Genomic DNA, 7444 nt, shown 5'->3' with positions numbered 1-7444 from the left:
ATGCATCGGATCTTTCGGGAAACTCTTGCTGTCAAAGTGGGTGACAAGAACAGGATTCGTGGCCACCTCATCAACCTTCTTCACTACACTTGTCACAACTCCGAGCAGGGCCCCATTGATGTGATGGACTTTATGTGGCATGAAATGTACAGTGTGGTGATGAACCGCAAGGTTCCTATCTATGCTCCCTATATTACTGCCTTGATTGCTGAGATTGCTCCTGATGCACTTGTGGGCCGGTGTCTGACTATTCACTCCAGTGTTAGCTTGTTGGTTAAGAAGGGCAAGGCGACTGCTAATGAGGGAGATGATGATGAGGAAGAGGAGCTACATGTTGGAGATCCACACCACTTTGAGCTTAGCCCCCGCTCTCATGCTTTTCATTGTGGGGAGCCTAGTGACTCGGGGTCAAGGAGGAGCAACAAACTTTGGCGTCTTCTCAAGAACATGTTCTGTCTGCAGCAAGATATGCATAAGAAGAAGTGGGAGGAGCAAAAGTCTAGGAATAAGGGCATGAAGGCTCTTAAGGATGGTATGTGTGCATCTGGTATGGACATTGGTCACGGTTCCGAGTCTAATGTGACTCCTTTTGAGAAATACCAGTCTCAGTTTGCTCGGTTTGATGTTGAAGGGGGAGGTCCTTGTGTGGGTATGCACAGTGATAGGGGAAGGTTCCTCTAAACCATGTCATTTAATTCAAATGCAATCCTAAAATAAGGCATGGGTTGTGGGGGAGTACCTACCTTTCATTAAAACTGCTTTATATCTTATATACTTTATATGATTACCCTCTCAAGCATTGTTGTCATCAGTGTCAAAAAGGGGGAGATTGAAAGTGCATTGTTGCACTAAATTATTTCTGACATCTATGAAAACTTCATTTGTGTCTCTAACCACATGCTCTAGTCTAAACATCACTGATTAAGTTTAAATGAAGCATTGATGGTTATTCCCTCTCCTATTGGAAAAAGGAAAAGAGGAGTGCCCAAGAGAAGCGGAGTGCCATAGTGTTTTTTAGTTTCTTGAGTCCTTAAGGCAGCGAGACTATTAAGAGGGGGTGCATCATAAAAACATCTGGGAATCAAGCTGTCTTCTCACATTGATCTGAAAATACTCATAGAGAAAAGCTTCTGTTCAGGCCGGAACTTCCGGGGACCAGAAGGTCTGGTAGGGGTCTAGGAAGCTTACGGGGCACCCAGAGAAACTGGTATTTTTGTGCAATCTCTTTGTGTAGCCCGGGACCTTGCCGGACCCTGGCTGGAACTTCCTTCCTCCGAAACTTCCAGGGCGGCCAGAACTTCCGGGCGCCGGAATTTCCGTCCCCCTGTTTTGACAGCTTCTGAGGTACTATAGAGTCGATGCGAACTCTCTGTGTAGCCCAGAACATGGCCGGGACTTCCGGGGTCTGGAACTTCCATGCATGGCCGAGACTTCCATGGCCAGATTCAATCCCCACCTATAAATAGTCTCCTTCTTCCTCACGAAGAACTTGACGACTCCATTTCTTTCACCTCCATTTTCAGACCTCAATTTCTTGTAGATCTCCCTCCTTAGCCACCCAAAGCTCTTGATCTTTTGGGAAGCAAAGGAGAAGTGCTCGATCTACAAATTCACCAGAGCGAAAGTTTATTCCCCCTTCTTTTTGCGGTACATCTTCTTACTCTTAGAGGTTGGAGACTCCTAGGCGGTAGGAGTTCTCTGGTGAGGAATCGATCATTGTGATTTCCCCCGGAAAGTTTGTCAAGGTTTGCAGACCACCTCAAGGGCTACCACTAGTGGTTGATAAATGCCTTCATTGTGTTGTCTCAAAGGGAGAATATGGTGAGCCTTCGTGTCGTTGGTGTTCCTTCATGGTAACATCCACCTCTCTAACGGTGACGTAGCTTCCCTCCAAGGAAGTGAACATCTTCATACATCCTCGTCTCTCAGAGTTGCAGTTATCTCTAACCCTAACTTTCCTACTTGTGGTTACTTGTCTCTTAGTATTTACTTATATCATATTGTGCTTGCTTACTCACATACTTGTGTTACTTGTTTACCTTGCTTAGCTCTTAGCATCATACTTGCAATTCTTAGGATCACTTTCATATTCCGCATTGTTGCCTAAAATTGCTAAGTAACAATTAAAATTTCTAACTGTACCTATTCACCCCCTCTAGGTCCATCTCAATCCTTTCAATAATAGAATAGGCGCGCAAAGGGGACCTGGCGGCATGTGCCGGTGCTCGGGTGGATGGTGTGCGGCATTATGACGGTGTCACGGGGAGGAGCGCCCGTAGTCAGGCCCCGGAGATGTATCCATATCGGTGAACCTTGATACGTCTCCAACATATTCATAATTTTTTATTATTCCATGCTTTTATATTATCATTCTTGGAGGTTTTACAATCATTTTATAGCAACTTTATATCATTTTTTAGGACTACCCTATTGACATAGTGCCCAGTGCCAGTTGCTGTTTTCTGCTTGTTTTTTACATCGCAGGAAATCAATATCAAACGGAGTCCAAACGCAATTTGTGGATTTTTTTAGGACTAGAAGACATCCAGTGGGCCAAAGAAGTATCGAAGAGGAGGCCAGAGGCAAGAACAAGACACCAGGGTGCGCCTAGAGGCCCAGGCGCACCCTGATGGGTTGTGCCCACCTCGGTGGCCTCCCACACTGCCTCTTTGCTCTATAAATACTCAAATATTCCATAAACCCTAGGGGAGTCCACAAAAATCAATTACAGCTGCCGCAAGTTCTAGAACCACCAGATCCAATCTAGACACCATCATGGAGGGGTTCATCATACTCATTGGTGCCTCTCCGGTGATGTGTGAGTAGTTCATTGTAGACCTACAAGTCCGTAGTTAGTAGCTAGATGGCTTCTTCTCTCTCTTGATTCTTAATACAACGGTCTCTTGGAGATCTATTAGATGTAACTCTTTTTGCGGTGTGTTTGTTGGGATCCAGTGAACTTTAAGTTTATGATCAAATCTATGTTTCTATCCATGAAAGTTATTTGAGTCTTTTGATCTCTTATATGCATGATTACTTATAGCCTCGTATTTCTTCCTCAAATCTTTGGTTTAGTTAGGCCGACTAGATCGATTTTTCTTGCCATGGGAAGAGGTGCTTTTTTATGGGTTCGATCTTACGGTGCTTGTTCCCATTGACAGAAGGGGAACCGACGCGTATGTATCTTCGCCATTAAGGATAACAAGATAGGGTCTATTTCTACATAAATAGATCTTGTCTACATCATGCCATCATTCATATTGCATTAATCCGTTTCTCCATGAACTTAATACACTAGATGTATGCTGGATAGCGGTGGATGTGTGGAGTAATAGTAGTAGATGAAGGAAGGAGTTGGTCTACTAATGTTGGACGTGATGCCTATATTATGATCATTGCCTAGATATTGTCATGAGTATTTGAAGTTCTATCAATTGCCCAAGAGTAATTTGTTTACCCACCCTATGCTATTTTTCTCGAGAGAAGACACTAGTGAAATCTATGGCCCCCGGGTCTCTTCTTTATCATATTTGCCTTTGAGATCTATTTTTATTTGCTTTTATTTTCAGATCCATTAATCCAGAAATACAAAAATACCTTGCTGCAATTTTTATTTATTTATTTTATCTCGCGTTCCCGAGAGATCTATTTATCCAATCTACTACAATTTTACCTATCTTTTTACACATGATGGATTGACAACCCTTATCTTATGTCAGGTTGCAAGTATTTGTTCTTTGTGTGCAGGAGCTGTTTACGTGGTGTTGCGTGGTACTCCTACTGGTTCAATAACCTTGGTCTCAACACTAAGATAAATACCTTATGTTGCCGTGCTGCGTCATTCCTTCCTCTTTGGGGAAATACCGTCATAGTTTATGCAAACATCAAATCTCATATCCTTGCAATTTACATTATTTGCCTTTTGCCTCTCATTTTCCTCTCCCCCGACTCACAAAAATTTTCCGTTTTATTCGCCTTCTTTCTGTTTTCCTTTTTCGTGTCACATCTCTTGTTTGCTTGTGTTGCCATGCATCTCTTATTTGCTTGCATCTTCGCTTGCTAAAAATCTATTGATATGGATCCTCATCCACTTGCTAATCTTTTTAAAAGACAAAATTATGATGAACCAATTTCTAGTAAGTTGAGTGAGCTAGATTACCTTTATGAATTTTTGCTTGAGATTCATGAATCTGAAAATTGTGATGAATTGTTAAAAGAAGGAATTTATAAATTGATTCACGATTGCTCCTTGAATGAAAAGCATGATTGTAATGATGTTGTTATAAATTACAATAATGTCAATTGTGCTAATAATATGCAAAACCCCATGCTTGGGGATGCTAATATTGCTATGTCCACTACCTATTGCAATGATCATGATTGGGGTGATAATGATTTTTATGATCTTGAAATTTTATTTAAACCTCATGAGAATATGCTTGCGATAACATTAAAAGTGGGTTTGGAAGAGTGTCAACTTTAGATAAAAATAACCCCACATATTTGGAAAGTGTTCGATCTTATGAAATTTTTGATAAAAGTGGGCTTGGGGAGATTATGACTTTACTTGATGATAATCCCACTACTTTGGAAGAGTGTTAATTTTGCATGCATGTAGATCATAAAGAGAAAATGTTACGTGATAGCTATTTGTTGAATTTGAATATGATCCTACATATAACTATTAGGAGAGAGGAAAATTTGGTTGTATAAATTTTCATGTTACTAAATTACCTCTCGTTATGTTGAGACCGTCAATGTTTTATTCCTGTTCTTTGCATATGTTAGATGTTTCTTTTCTTGATAATTTGTTTGCTTATAAAATTCCTAAGCATAGGAAGTATGTTAGACTTAAATGTGTTTGTGATATGTTTCATGATGCTCTCTTTGTGTTTCAATTCTTATCTTTTGTGAGAGCATCGTTGAAATCTTATGCCTAGCTAGGGGCATAAAACGATAGTGCTCGTTGGGAGGCAACCCAACTTGTATCTTCTTGATTTTTGGTTTTCTTGCTATTTTCAAAAAAAATACCCAATTATGCCTTTGTTTAAATGTGTTTTTGTGGTTTAAATTAGTGTTTGTGCCAAGCAAAGCCTTTGGGATAATTTGGGAGATAGTTGATTTGATCTTGTTGAAAAATAGAAACTTTTGCACTTAGAAAAATCATTTTCATAAATCACATAAACTTTATTTTGCTCTGAAGTTTTTACACAAGATTGATATAAAAATTGCCCACGTTGTCCTAATTTTTCAGAATTTTTGGAGTTACATAAGTATACGAAGTTCCCTGATTACTATAGACTATTCTATTTTTGACAGATTCTGTTTTCCTTGTGTTATGTCTTGTTTTGATGATTCTATGGTTTCCTTTGAAGAGTTTTTTCCATGGTAAAGTTAAAATACACTATATATAATACAATAACAAAATATGAATGGGTTTTCAACAGTACTTAAAGTAGTGATTTTCTTTCTTATACTAATGGATCTCACGAAGGTTTTGTTGAGTTTTGTGTGATTGAAGTTTTCAAGTTTTGGGTGAGATCGCGGTGGATGAAGGAATAAGGATTAGCAAAAGGCTAAACTTGGGGATGCCTGAGGCACCCCAAGGTAATATTCAAGAAGTATCAATCAACTAAGCTTGGGGATGCCCCCCGAGTGGCATCCCCTCTTTCTTCTAACAAACATCGGTATTTTACTTGGAGCTATATTTTTATTCGTCACATATTATGAGTTTTGCTTGGAGCGTCTTGTATGATATGAGTATTTTCTTCTTTTGCTTTGTGTTTTAAGTCTTCTATCCTTGCTGGACACACATAGTTGAGGGAGCCAGAATTATGCTATGACTTGTTAGAATTGCTCTCTATGTTTCACTTAAATCTTTATGAGCTATGGAATTGCTATCGTGCTTCACTTATATCTTTTTGAGAATGGTGTGCTATACTATTTTTGAAGAAATTCTCTCATGCTTCACTTAGATTTATTTGAGGTTAGTAATTCTTTTAAGAAATTCTCTCTTGCTTCACTTAAATTATTTTGAGAGAAGAAAATGTTTCATGCTCATGTTCTTCACTTAAATTTGTTTGAGCCATCAAAAGCAACATATGAAATTAGTCCCAAAGTGATAGATATTCTAGAGGTATATAATAAAAACTTTCATGAGGATCATTGGACAGAATAAACATGAGGATCAGAGGAAGCCATCTAGCTACTAACTAAGCCATCTAGCCATCTAGCTACTAACTAAGGACGCAAAAAGAGTTACATCAAATAGATCTCCAAGAGACCATTATAGACCTACGGGTCCTTAGTTAGTATCTTGATGGCTTCCTCTCTCTCTCTTGATTCTCAATACAATGGTCTCTTGGAGATCTATTTGATGTAACTCTTTTTGCGGTGTTGTTGGGATCCGATGAACTTTGAGTTTATGATCAGATCTATGTTTTTATCCATGAAAGTTATTTGAGTCTTTTGATCTCTTATATGCATGATTACTTATAGCCCCGTATTTCTTCTTCAAATCTTTGGTTTAGTTAGGCCGACTACATCGATTTTTCTTGCCATGGGAAGATGTGCTTTGTGATGGGTTCGATCTTACGGTGCTTGATCCCAGCGATAGAAGGGGAACCGACATGTGTGTATCTTTGCCATTAAGGATAACAACATGTGCTCTATTTCTGCATAAATAGATCTTGTCTACATCATGTCATCGTTCTTATTGCATTACTCCGTTTCTCCATGAGCTTAATACACTACATGCATGCTTGATAGCGGTCGATGTGTGGAGTAATAGTAGTAGATGGAGGCAGTAGTCGGTCTACTAATCTTGGATGTGATGCCTATATCATGATCATTGCTTGGATATCGTCATGATTATTTGAAGTTCTATCAATTTCCCAACAATAATTTGTTTACCCGCCGTATGCTATTTTTCTTGAGAGAAGCCACTAGTAAAATCTACGGCCCCCGGGTCTCTTATTTATCATATTTTCCTTTGAGATATATTTTTATTTGCTTTTATTTTCAGATCTATCAATCCAAAAATACAAAAATACCTTGCTAAATTTTTTATTTATTTATTTTATCGCATGTTCTCGCGAGATCTATTTATCCAATCTACTACAATTTTACATATGTTTTTACCCGTGAGGGATTGACAACCCCTCTGTTACGTTGGGTTGCAAGTATTTGTTCTCTGTTGAAAGCACAAGTGCTCCCTAGGTGATTTTGGTAATTAATGACAACATATATCTTTTTGGACTAATATTTCATCTAATATATTTCAGATAAGTTCAACATTGGAGTGGCATGGACAAGAGGAAGTGGAACCCCTTCAAGATGCTAAGGACAAACATTGGCAAAAGCTCAAGACTCTACATTTTTATTTTAGTGGTCCAAGATCACATTGAGTCCATAGGAAAGCCAATACTATTAAAAGGGGATGAGG

This window comes from Triticum aestivum, chromosome 3B (assembly GCF_018294505.1).
Source record: "Triticum aestivum cultivar Chinese Spring chromosome 3B, IWGSC CS RefSeq v2.1, whole genome shotgun sequence".
In the NCBI taxonomy this organism is placed as follows: Eukaryota; Viridiplantae; Streptophyta; class Magnoliopsida; order Poales; family Poaceae; genus Triticum; species Triticum aestivum.
This window is presented reverse-complemented; position numbering follows the sequence as displayed.